The sequence below is a fragment of the Protopterus annectens genome, chromosome 6.part0 (genome assembly GCF_019279795.1).
Source record: "Protopterus annectens isolate FY-2018-M chromosome 6.part0, PAN1.0, whole genome shotgun sequence".
Taxonomy (NCBI): domain Eukaryota; kingdom Metazoa; phylum Chordata; order Ceratodontiformes; family Protopteridae; genus Protopterus; species Protopterus annectens.
In genome coordinates, this window is record NC_056737.1 from 408,867,021 (window position 1) to 408,881,372 (window position 14,352).

Here is a 14,352-nt window from a genome sequence, read left to right on the forward strand (position 1 = left end):
CACACTTACCTCACCCACACCCTATCCCTAACTCACCTACCCCATGCCCTAACCCTCATGTCCACACAATCGCACACTTACCTGATCCCGACCCGCAACTTTCCACCACAGTGCTTAACATAGCGAAGCCACAGGAATGGTCAGCCAAATTCCTTCCCTAGGAAGAAATTTGGTGTTCTGCCACTTCGCTATTTTCAGTGTTCGCTGAATAGGGGGTTGATATTAGAACATTCGATGTTCTACTATAGACCCAGCTTAAATATATGTTTCAGTTACAGCTCCTGATGTATTTATGTACAATAAACAATTTGAACTTATCACAGTGCTCAGTCGCATTTGAATACAAGAGACACGTGACATGGTGTAAGAATGGGATCTGAAGTTGAAGGAATTTGCAAACCATGAGGCACACACAGTTAGAAGTGCAGGAATATAAAGGAACCAACTCAAAAACAGGTCAGTGGTTATTCGAAGGTACTTAAACTTGTTTAAATGATTTTTCAGATTGCCAAATAAGTGGCAAAGCATTCAGGATGTTCAAAATAATTATCAAGATAAACTAAATGTCCAAAATTGTGACATACTGATAAAAGTATTCGAAATAAATACAAAAGTGTTTGAAATAATTTCCAAAGGGTTAAAAATGTACGAAAAGGCTAAAATGACTGCATTTTTTTGCAATGCACTACTTTTTCAAATAACTGAAACATTTCGAGGTATCTGAAGTTTCTGGAATCTTCGCTTTGTTTGCAGTGTTAAAGTGAAGCCTTTCCAGAGAGATTGTTGTGAATCTGGTTTCTACTTGTATTTAAATGTATTTTGTTGTTACACCAGAGACCTGGACCACTGGCGTTTGATAACATTGCTGAGAATTGGTGAGTGTTTGAACAAGAATATGATATTTTCATACAGGCTGTATTTTCTGATAAAAATGCACATACAAAGGCATTCAAACTTTTTAATTTGACTGGATTAGAAGCCATTGAGAAGGAACATTCATTTGTCTATCACTGGCCGTGTATGCAGGGAAGGGGGGGAATGACCATATTGTGATACAGGCTGAAACACAGGAAGACCCTGAGTGCTTAAAATATAAATTTAAAGAAATGTGTAACCCTCAAACAAATATTACAATAGAAAGGCAAATGTTTTATACAAGAAATCAAAAGCCTGGTGAAACTATAGCAGCATATATTACTGACTTAAGAAATAAAGCATAAATGTGCAGATTTGGTGATCTGAGAGATGAGTTAATAAAAGACAGGTTTTTGTGTGGTGTTAATAATGATGAAGTGAGAATGATTTTGCCTTTGAGACAGTGATTTAACATTGAGCAAAGCCATTAGATTTATCAAATATATGAGCTTACAGAAAAGCATACGAATAGCCTTACAAATGAGAAAAACATGCATGCAGTGTCTGCCAGTGTGAATGTTGATGGTGTACAACACAAAGCTAAGATGAAAAAGAAATATAAACTGAATGGGGCCACAAAACCTGACCTTATTGTAGCAGTCGAAACTGTAGAGGCAGTCACGAACCTAAACGAGAGAAGTGCTTAGCTTTTGGTCAGCAGTGTCATAGATGTAAAAACTAGAATAATTTCGAAAAGCTTTGCAAGTCTAAAGTGGCACATACTTTTATGTACATAATATATATATATATATATATATATATATATATATATATATATATATATATATATATATATATATATATATATATATATATATACAATATATATATATATATATTGTAATATATAACATGTAGTGGCGTTCGAAAGACATGTGTAAGGGCATGCCTTCGTTGAAGGTTGGACGTTGAGCTGGCAACCTCAGTGTTCGTGAAAATCTACTGCCAATTATTAGCGGACCGGAGTTCCGCTGTGGCGACCCCTAACCGGGAAAAGCCAAAAGACAAGCAACAACAATATAATATATAACATACAATACATAATATATATACATATATATATATATATATATATATATATATATATATATATATATATATATATATATATATATATATATATATAAATAAAAGTATATAATTATATATAATATAGTTCTATTTATAATTTTTTGAGCTTCCAAAGAAGCAAGTAGATCAGATAGAGAGCAGTGAACAAATTTTCTGTTGACGTAGTCTCTGTGATTGATGAAACAGTTAATACAGTAGATTATCACTTGGCAGCAAAGAGTAAACTATTTTGTACTGTTCAGATTAATGGGAAACCTGTAGAGCTTAAAGTAGACTCTTTATCCAAGTGCAATGTTATATCATCACAAATGTTTGCCAAAGTAAGAGCTGGTGAGAAACTTGATTCACCGAAGTGTGCAAAATTATTTTCTTATGGTGGTGAAGAGATTCAAACTGACAACTCTGTAGTTCTCACATGCCATTCTGCTATGGCTTGCAGTTTAATATTGTCAAAAGACACGTGCAGTCATTGTTAGGCCTCAAAGACAGTCTGAGAATGGGACGGATTTCTTTTAATAAAGAGGACTGCCATACAAGTCTGGACAACAGAGATAGTTTTACACAGAATATTTTTAGTGAATGTGCTGATATTTTCACAGACTAGCTTGGCAAACTTCCAGTCACATATTCCATGAAGTTAAACCATGAAGTAAGCCCAGTTATCAGACCAGCAAGGAAGGTTCCAGTGGCAATGCAAAGCAAAGTAAAAGCAGAATGGTGAATTTAGCTGTCCTTACTCCAGTAAAAGAACCGGCTGAATGGGTTTTCTCCATGGCCATAGCTCATAAGAAAAGTTCAGATGATATTCGAATATGCATTGATCCAAGAGATTTAAACAAAGAGCTTAAACGTCATCATTCGATGTTTACAGTAGAAGTAGCCATTGTCATGCCAAATGCTATGTTTTTTTTTCTGTCTTAGATGCAAAAAGTTCATTTTAGCAAATTTTTCTGGATCACAGATCTTCATTGTTAACCACTTTCAGTACACCATTTGGTAGATACAGATTTTTGAGAATGCTGTTTGGTATAAATTCTGCCAGTGAAGTATTTCAAAGTGCGATTTAACAATTTTTCTCAGGCCATCCATTTACTATAATAGTGGATGACATTATTGTGGGGGCAGCAGTGAAGTCAAACATGATACAAACCTCAAGAAACTTCTAGACTGTGCTCGTGAAGTAAATCTTAAACTGAATCCTCAGAAATGTAAATTCAAACTGAAAGGAGTTACTTAAGTGGGTGATTTGTTTATCAGTTCTGGCTTACAATATCTGTCTAAGCAAGCAACAATTCTTGAGATGTCAGTTCCAGAAAATGTCACATCTTTACAAAGTTTTCTTGGTATGGTTAATAATTTCAAAAAGTTCATCCTAGACCTGAATGAGCTTTCAGCACTGTTACATGAGTTGACACGCAAGAATATAAACTGGTCCTGGTTCGAATACAACCAAAAAGCATTTGATGTTCTGAAACAGAAAATTGCCATCCAACCCGCATTCAGATATTATGATGTTCGCAAACATGCAACTCTTTCATGTGATGCTTCAAAGTATGGTCTTGGTGCAGTCTGTCTTCAAGAAGGCATACCAGTAGCCTATGCATCTAGAAGTTTAACACAAACTGAAATGCAGTATGCACAAATTAGAAAAGAGCTTTTGGCAAGTAGTGCTCACATGTTCAAAGTTCCATGATTATATTTATAGCAAACCTTTTCAAACTGAGACTGGTCACTCACCCCTAATGACAATTCTGAAAAAGCCAATACATGCAGCCCCAGCACGCTCGCAACATAGGAAGTTAAAATTGCAAAGGCACAATTTCAATATTATCTGTACAAAAGGCAAATTTCTATACCTTGCTGATGCTTTGTCACGAGTGCCTAGACACACAACAGAACAGCATGGCAATGAGAAAGCAGACTTTGAAGTCATGGAAGTCAGAATTTTTTTCTTATCACATTCTGATGAACTTAGAAATCATATAGTTTTAGACCCAGTTCTCCAGAACCTAACATGTTACCAGTCAAGGATGGGCAGCAAAAGCTAGTTTTCCACTTGACATACAGAAATATTTTCCCTACAGAGATGAGCTCATGATGGAAGATGGAATCATCATGAAAATTCCTAAAGTGGTAATTCCTAAAGCATTACAACAGGAATATATCAAAATTCTGCATCATGGTTACCCGGGTACTGATTCAACCAAAAGATGGGCAAAAGGCATAGTATTTTGGCCTTCTATGCCAAAAGATACAGAGAAGAAACTAAATTGCACCAACAAAAATAACTTCAGAACCACTTCATCTAAACCAGCTTCCTGAAATACCATGGTCGACAGCTGCTACTGAAATGGTCAACATTACTTAGTGTTAGTAGAATTTTATCAGAATTGGTTTGAAATTGACCTTCTTCCTAACAATGTTCAGCATTGTCATTACAGAACCGAAGAGACATTTTTCTGTTCATGGTAGTCTGCACAAAGTCGTACCCAATGATGGTGTACAGTTTACAAGTCAGCAGTTCAAGAATTTTGTTGAGTCTTGGTAGTATCCACAGTCCAATGATTTAGCTGAGCGTGCAGTTCAAAGTGAAAAATACTTGTTGGAGAAATCCAGGAGAGATGGTACCAATGTTTTATTTAACCTACTTATTCTCAGAAATATTTCTCGAGATAATTTGCTTGGTTTACCTGCTCAGAGATTGATGTCCAGACAGACTAGAACAATTCTTCCAATCAGTAAACAATTATTGATTCCAAATGCAAACAGCAGCAGAATGGTCAAGATTCAACTTTTGATAAAACACCAGTCACAAAAGTTTTACTAGGATAAATCTGGCAAACCCCTCAGACCATTAAGACAGGTGACATTGTCAGAATGCAAACAAAGGATATTTCCAAGTGGGAATTGTCAAGAATATTTGTGAAGAACAGACATCTTACATCACACAATCTGATGGAATGGATTTCAGAAGGAATCAAAGACCCATTTTACCTGTCTCCGAACCAGTGATGCAGCAGATTGCCTGTGCCAGAGAGACTGTTTCTCAGAGTTACTCTACACCTGTTCAAATTCCAGAGGACAGTGCATCTTCAAGTACTCCTAATGTAATGCCTAATGTTCCAATTGTAAAAGAATCCCCAGAGACAGTCTCTGTTGCTAAACCCATTCAAAGTTTTCGTGTGGCCAGACAGGGTAGAATTTCCAGACAGATTCCTAGATACTCAGCGACTTGGACTTGAATTAATTTGTTGTTACATGTTGATGTGATATCTAGCTTTTAAAATATCTTGTTCTCCTATTGCATGTCGAACAAATCAAAGAGGAGGGATGTAGATCATTGTGTGTATTGTACCTAGTCAGCCACTGTAGCTAGATAGCACATGCATATAAGTTATTGAGCATGTGCAAGATCAGTGCCATTTTGTATAGTCAGAGTGAATGCAGATGCACATGCGTGTGTTTGAAGTAATGAGTCAGTTAGTTAGCTTAAATATATGTGCTAGATACAGCTCCTTATGTGTTATGTACAATGAACAACTTGAACCCATCACAATGCTTCAGTGTCTCATTTGAATACAAGTGACATGCGACTCTGGGTATGTCAATTTTTATGCCTACTTCCTACTTAGCAGACAAACAGCAACATAAAAATGTTTTGGCATATCCCAAATGTCCTCATATTTTATTTATTTTTTTTTATCATTTTTCATTACCTGCTTCTACTTACCTACCAGTCTTTTTGAGTAAGAAATCTACTAGTCTTGTCCTCAGCATTACTATCATCTCAAGGCTCTCTCTCCTTTAACTTGAAAATGTATTGTTCTGAAAGACTGGCCTTATGGATTCCACCAATTGCATTTTGTTCACCTTCACACTCCTATTATGCAAATTTGCCCAGCCTGTTTTACAAGTATACCCCCCCTTCTTTTAAGCATTTCTTTCTTTCATTTCTGGTGCAGACCTTGAACCAGTTTTGCTGTCCTCCTCTAAAATACCTCTGGTATGTGCCTTTGAAAAGATGAAGCACCCGGAAAAGCATCAGTACTCAAAATGGAGTCTCATCAAATGTCTGCATAATAGATATTTGCTGGCTTTCAGATGATCCCAAAAACTGGTTGCTTTGTCACACTGCTTGCTTAATGACGAGGTCATCAGATAACAAGTATTCCAGATTGAGTTACACTTTTCTATTTCCAATCAAATATGCACGCTTCTTCACCTTTTCCATAGTTGTATTTTTATTCATTTGTTATTTATACTCAGTTTAAGATGCAAGTTGTCACCACTCCTCAACACGTATCTAGTTCCAATTCAACCTCTCCATTTCTCCTTGTGACTCCATTATGCTACAGATGCCCATCTCATTTAAAGAAAAACATCTTCTTTCCAGACCTTTTGCAAAGTAAATAAAAAGTTTAAAAAGGACCGAAAACAGTACTGCTATCCTAAGATTTACTAAGGTAAATTTGTCCATTAACTTTTTAGATATAGTCAGAGGCTTTTCTCCTATTAAATGGTTACATCACTATCCTTTTTTATTTTATGTTCATGGGATCATAGGGGGTTACTAGGCTATTCACCCGGAGGTCATTTCAAGCTTACCCATTTCTTCCCAAAGTAATACCAATGATACTCTAGTCAATATCCAGGATTGTATTTAGTAATGACTGCCCATGCCAGGAGGGTTGTGAGTACCATCCCCAGTATGGATTTACATTGTCCCATCCACTCGTCCAGGTTCCTTTTGAACAGTGTTATAAAGGTGCTCTGCTTCACATGAATTGGCAGTCACTGGGAGACAAATCTGTCCCTCCAGCACTTCCTATTCAACCCACAGGCTATATTTAGGTCCCAAGACATGGTGGATCTAGTCCCTTTTGATTTACAGATGTGCAGAAAACTCATTAGGTTTGGGTCAGAGATTGCTCTGTAAGCCAGGTGTAAGTCTCCACTAAGAAGTCTATATGATACAGAGTACAGTGACAGGGACTTCAGTCGATCTGTCTAAGGCACATGCTGGAGTCCCTTAATCTTCTTTGTTAGGAACCTCTGAGGTCTCTCTAATTGCTACAGGTGTGTTGTACGGTACATGCCAAAAGGGGTGTTGTACTCAATTATTGGCCTGATTAGTGACGAGTATAGAGGGGTTATAATCTCCTTTGCTCTAGAGGTGATGCCTTTGCTAATCAAGTGTGCCACGTAGAAAGCCTTCCTTTCTACAGTAAACACATGGTGGCCATAGTTAAGGTCGCAGTCCACTTGTGATCCCAGATCTCTTACCACTTCATAGGTACATAGAGTATTGTTGTTAATTTGATTGTGTGAAAGCACATTGTTTTTACCAAAGGGAGTGATGATGCTTTTCTTTGCATTTAGTGAGAGACCATGACTAACACACCAGTCATTGGTCTTTGTAAGACCCTTCTGAAGTATACTGATACCATTTGGGGATTCAATAATTGCACCCAGTTTGCAGTTGTCCATAAACTGCAAACTTGGTCAGCCACAGCCCCTTAGTTTGGGCCTTCTGAGAAGTATATACCAAATAGTAAGGGGCCCAACACGGACCCTTGTGGCACCCCGCTGGTGACAGGTCTGCTGATTGATGTGAAGTGAACCAGGTTGACAGTGTGCAACTGTCTTGTGAGCCAGTTGGCAGCTCATCTTAGCAAACTGAATGTAAATGCCTTTGTTATAAGTTTATTAATGCCAGAGTGTGGGATTGTGTCAAAGGCCTTAGCCAAGTCCAGGTGTACTGTGAGCATAGATTTGTCCTTGGCAATGACCCTGATCCCATTTTCAAAGAAATCCACCACGTTTAAACAGGCAGAATCTGCCCTTGATGTGAACAAATTGGGTCAGATCCAGGGTTTGGAGATCAGCAATGTCTGTTTATGAGGTCCGTGATGATATATTCCATGGCCTTACAGATAAGGCTGGTCAGACTTATGGGTCTATAATTCCCCAGGTCTATTGCTAAGCTACTTTTGTGGAAGGGCATTTGCTGCTCTCCATTCTGCAGGAACAAAACCTGTGGTTAGGCTTTGACTGAACATGGTACTTTATGGCAATGCTAGTTTATGTTTTAGTTTGTTTAGAAGACAGCCTGGGATGCTTTCTGGCCCCTAGAGGCTGTGTTTTTTGCCTTAGACAAGACTTTACTGACCTCTCTTTGGATGTGTAGGGTGGCAGGGCAGTTGGGGGCAAGGTTTGTGATAAGTTTGAAGGTGAAAAGGAGTAAAATTTTTGCCAAATCTGTTTGCCAGCAGGTTTGCTATTTCTGCGGGATTGGTGTGTGTGTGATACTATTAGTCACTAGTTCGGCAAATGCTTGGGTCCTACATTTTAGGCTGCATATATAGCTGTAAAAGGCCTTATGGTTATCCTTAGCTGTGATTGCCAAGTTTTTCTCAAAGTTACCCTTACAGGATTAAACAAGTTGTCTTATTTGCCTGTTGAGGTTGAGGAGGGTGCTTTTCCATTGTTGGGGCCTCGCCTTAGTTTTCTTAGTGACATTTTGCATTTGTTGTAAAGTTTGTTGATGCTGGATATCCACCAGAGTGGCTTGTTTTTACTTGGGGATCTGGCTTTGATTCTCTCTGGATCAGCCAAGTCTATACACTTATACAAGTGTTTGTACAGGGCTTTAGTGCAAGCTTTGGTGTAGTTACCACTTCCAGCTGGGGGGTGGGGCTTGGAATAATTTTATACCTTCCTCTAGGAGGGTATAGTTTGCCTTGGTGAAGTTTTTTGGTCCGACTTCACACTTTCTAAGTTCTGGTGTTAGTAGCAGTTTGAAAGTGACTGATTTGTGGTCAGGTTTAACTACTGAGGTTCGACAGTTGCAGTGCTGCGTCTGTTTGTCATGTTAGTGAGGACCAGGTCTAGCATGTATGTTCCTGCTGTTGGAGTTTTAACAATTTGTTCCAAGGCATTTGAGTTAAAGTTAAGGAAATTTTGTGCTAGTGAGTTAAGGCTAGAGTAGGTTTCCCAGTTGATGGTGGGATAATTGAAATCCCCCATGATCACAGTGTTTGGCAATATTTGGGTTGACTGCAGTTTGGTCAAGCAGGCCTCATGCGCATCATGATTCATGGAGGGCGATATACAACTAGCTATAACATGAATGGGGGTCTTACCTACAGTAATCTGAACTTGGAGTAACTCCATGGAGTTGTCCTGTCTAACTACTCAGGAGGCGAATTTATCTCTAATACAGACAGAAACACCACCTCCTTTGGCTTTCACACATTCTTTTTGTGGTCTGAAGGTGTGGAAGGCATTCTCACCTTGCAAGCCCAGGGTACTCTCTGAGGCCTTGAACCAGGTTTCTGTGATTGCACAGCCATAAACATCCTCCAGCGATAAGAGTGCTTCCAGGGTGTGCAGTTTTTGGTTAGGCTCCTAGCATTTAGCAGCACAACCCTTATTTTGTTATGAATGGCAATTTTCACGTTGGTAATTTTGTTTTTGAGACCTTGCCTAAAAAGGCACTATGGAGGAGGCAACAGCCTTTGCCAGCAGCCAAAAGCCTAGTGGTGCCAGGAGTCTCTGGCAAAGCAGAGAGGTTTGTCGACCATGTCATCCCAGGCAGACAGAAACTGGAGCCCCTTTGAATGACACCAAAAACGAAGCCAATTATTGAAAGTGATCATTTTTTGCTCATACTGTGGCATCGTTCTAGGTGATGGTAATATGCTGCTCAAGACTAGGGACATACCTGCCTGGGACCCATACTCAGAGAGCTCAGTCATGTCTCTCTTCATATAGTGTAGTGAGGTACATCTCAGGCTGTTCACTCAAGCATGAGCTATGACAGAGTCATAATGGTACTTGTTGCCGAGAGACCCAAGTGCATGTGTGAGCTGACTAATCCTGGCACCGGACAGGCAGCTGACCGCGACTTTCTCCTTATCTAACCTGGTGAGTGGGACATCTGTATGTCTCATTATGGAGTCTGCAATGACAAGAAAATTTGGTTTATGACTGTTATGCCTTGAGGACTTGGCAGGTGAGACACTGGTGTTGCTGTGTGTCTTGGGTGCTGTGGGAACTGTGTTAGTTGCAGCAGTCTTGTGTTTTGGAAGTCTCTGGTGTTTTGGTAAGCTTTTTGAGAGAACCACATATGTTGATTTATGTGTTGAATGCTTACTATGTTACTATGCACATGAGTAGTGGTGAGGGAGTGGACAACCTCTTCATTGTTACTGTTTTGAGAGCTAGAGAGCAGGGATACAAGTTTCATGGTGTAGATACATCTCTTACACTCTGTACTAGAGTGAATTACTACTAGAAGGTTGTCAGTGTACATGAGGCAGTTGCTACACTGCCTCAAGAGACCCAAGTTAACAAGGCTGGCAGGAGAAACAGGGGTAGTCCAACTGTCCATAATACTAGGTTTGAAGAACTGTTATCATAAATGGGGTGCTTTCAGGTGCTTTGTAGATGGGTATTTCTGACAGGGTTTTTGGCTGGTGGTTTAACAGATCACAGCTCACTAGCAATAATTTACCAGTTGAATTTACCAAAATGACCAGAAATTTACTAAGGATGAGGACTACAATAATGTACTGCAACTGTATCCAATGGAAAACTTTTCTAAGTTATCTGTCCAGCTATGGCGCATAATTGGGCAGCAGTGTGAGGTGCTGCACACTGCGCAAATAAGTTGTAACCTGCTCAAATGCGGGGCTTAAAAACCAGAAGCTAAATATTTAAAAACTTAAAAAAATGCAAAAGAACCAATGAGAGTGCTTACTCCAAGGCCTAGACCAATCACCCTTCACCAGACAGATTCCAATCAGCACGATTCTCTCAGAAGGGCCCCTTCCAATCAAAAATGGCTTGGAAAAAGTGCTCAGGATATAACCGCCACTACAAACAGACCCAGATGCAGCAAACCTGTATCTGGAGTACAGTAAAGCTACTGGCTACACTAATTTAGGTGAGAAATACTAAAGTTATCATGATTCAGAGTTCAGGCCTTGGTGACTTGATAGACTAAAGAATCAAAAAGTATTCAGTTTTGTAGTCTGATGAGATCCTCCAACCACTCATTGTTGTGACTGTATTGATCCATCTCATTGGTGGCATTCCTCTGCACCTTGTACCCGCAGTCTTTCCAATCATCTTTCCCTTCAAACTGTGTCTCCAAAATATAACAAACGCAGTTTCATTTGTTTTTTTGAGTGGCATTTCCGGTTTAATTTCCTCTATGATCAACTTATTTGTCTGTCTCACTGTCCATGGCACACACAGGATTCTTCTCCAGCACCACATTTTGAATGAGTTAATCTTCCTTTGATCTTGTTCCCTCATCATCCAGCTTTCGCAACCATAGTTGACAACCAACAATATGAGAGTCTGAACTAGTCTTATCTTTGTCTGAAGTCTGATGCCCTTACTTTTGAATATTTTATCTAGAAACTTCATAGCCATCTTGCCCAGCACAAAATGAAGTAATATTTCTTGAGTGCTAATCGAATCAGTGGTCATAAGGGTACCCAAAAGGTTCATACTTGAAACCATCTCAATTTCTTCTCCAGAAAGCTCAAATTTATCCATGTTATCAGTTGACATAATCTTGGTCTTCTCCATGTCCACTTCTATTTATTTTATTTTATTGCATTTGTTTACCAGGAAAGTCCACTGAGCCTGAAATGAGCCCATTTTCAGTGGAGGCCCGGAGAGAAAAGCTCCACATTGATGACATACAAAGAAAAATTATACACAATACAGAGTATATAAGACAGTAGTAACACATTAATATAAAGTAATACCACACAGAATAATTTGATAAAAAACATTAAATAAACTGATAACAGTGAAGAACTTGTTACAATCATGGTGCAAGTGTAGGAACAGAAGTTTTAAATATTAAGATTATTGCTGAGAGAAGAAATTAGCTTAAAGGGTAAAAGAAGGAGACAGTATTTCCAATGACTTTCTTCTGACTTTCCACAGTAGGATGTTCCACATCTTCCTTTGTTTCAGTCAGCAGTGTTGTGTCATTGGCATACCTCCTTTTGTGTCATCAACATACCTCCTTTTGTTTATCAGTCTTCCACCCACATGTATTTCAGTATTATCCCCCTCTTTTCGGAATATGTTTTTTTGCATACAGATTGAACAAATATGGTGACAAGATGCAGTCTGTAGTACACCTTTTGGAATTGAAAACCAACTTGTGTTTCCGTATTCCGTTCGAACCATAGCTTCTTGGCCATCATAAACATTTTTTTTTTTTTTATCAATTCTGTGATGTGTTTCAATATTCCAGTTTGCAATAAAATTGTCCATAGCTTTTCAAAACTGATGCAGATGAAGAACCTTGCTGTAGCCAATAAAGCAAAACTAAATAGGTTTCTGATACTCCTTAGTCTTTTCTAGTATCCATCTAATGTCAGCAATATCTCCTGTCCCACTTCCTTTCCCCCCGAGTCCTGCTTTCTGTTTACGTATGATTGCAAGTGCCACTGGATTATCTTTAGCAAGATTTTACTTGCATGAAAAAGTAGAGCAATTGTCCAATAGTTGCCACATTCCTTCCTTTCCAAACTCATTGACAATTTGTTTAACACAGTAATGGCTCAATCAGATCCATTAATGAGTTCTATCAGTATTCCAGCTACTCCAGGAGCTTTGTTGTTCGACAGGACATGAACTGCTGTAGTAACCTTTTCTTTTAAAATCTCTGGCTCTTCTGTTATCTTTATACTCCTTGACCACTTCTTTTGAATAGAGAGTCTCCATCGTTCTTTAATTATCTCAGCTTCATTCAATAGCTTTCCATCAGCATCTTTGAGCATCCCCATTCTTGGTTGAAATTTCTGCCTTGTCCTTTTGATGCACCGAAAAGCTAGTCTAGCTTTCCCACATACATTTTTGGATTCAATCTCCTGGCAGATTGAGCTGAAATATTGCTCTTTGTTCCTTACGATTTCTTGTTGAAATAACCAATTCAAACACGTCATCTTTTTTCTGTTGCCGGATACTTTGACTTTTCTTCTGCTATCTTTTTAGCTTCTTCAGATATCCAGGCTGGTTTCTTTTTAACTCGCTTAGAAAGCGCTCTCTTGGCTTCCTGTTTTTGTTGTCTTTATATGTCAAACCAAAGCTCTTCATGGATTTCATCTTCCACATTTAATTCTTCAAATCGGTTAAGTCTTCTCCAGTATTCCTCAGGTATGTTATCTAAATCATAATCTACCCTGGCTGTCTGATTAACTCTTTTCTTTTGTAACTTCACTTCAATTTTACAAACCAGAAGTTTATGATAAGTGCAGCAGTCTGATCCTGGTCTTGTTCTAGTTGGCATGACAGCAGACTCCATCTTTGGTTGACACACATATAATCTTATTTTGATAAAACCCATTCAGTGATGTACCACATGTAAAGTTGAAGCTTATGATGATGAAAAAATGTATTCATGATTACCAGACTTAATTGTGCAGAATTCAACAAATCTTTTGCCTGCCTTTTTTCTGTCACCAACACCGTACTTTCCAATCACTGAACCTTCATGTTCAGGTCTCCCATGACTATTAGTAAATCTTGTTTAGATGTCTATCTTGTTTTGCAGCTGATCGTAGAAAGCTTCAGTTTCATCGTCTTCGGCAACACTCGTCACGGCATAGACCTGCAGGATAGTCATATTAATTGGTGCTCCTTGAAAGCAAATGACAGTCTGTCTGTGATGAGGTTATATTTCAGCACTGTCTTTGAAAGTCTCTTGTTTATGATGATAAACTCCATTCTTCCTGTGTGTTCCACTGCCACTATAGCAAACCCAGTGCTCATCCAATTGGAAATGTCCTTGTCCGGTCCACTTTAGTTCGTTTATAACAAGTATATCCACATTGGTTTTATCCATTTCAGATTTAACAACCATTTCAGATTTAACAAGGTCTAGTTTTCCTTGAGTCATGCTTGTCACATTCCAGTTTCCAAATCTGATCATGTCTTTGCAACTTCTGATCTTTTCTTTCAGTCTAGCAACTTCAGCCCCAGCGCAATTGTGGTTTTGGCCCATCAGCATCACAAACACCAGACGTAATTGAATTGACAAGATGCTCTTCCCTAGGAGCATAGGGAGTGCCTTCTGACCTAGGGGAACCATCTTCAAGCACTATATCAAATTTTTGTTATTTACTATCAACTTTTCTTGGGAAAATACAGAATTAGATTGCCGGGCCTTTCTTCTGTGCAGTACAGATTCAATGTTGTCATGTGAAGTGTAATCATTCGCCTCCAACACTGCCCATCCACTGCTGCCCAGACAGCTGTAAACCTCTTAGTCTGGTACCTCCATTGGAGGTTCTCCACCTTGGGAGATCCTTCTGGTAGTCAGACTACCAAAAGCAT

At 38.8% G+C, this 14,352-nt stretch overlaps 1 protein-coding gene across 1 annotated transcript in view; it reads right to left on the reverse strand.

The window, feature by feature from the left end:
* FMN1 (formin 1) overlaps positions 1-14,352 on the reverse strand; it is a 1,985,060-nt gene that overhangs the window by 1,860,783 nt on the left and 109,925 nt on the right. The window lies entirely within an intron of this gene.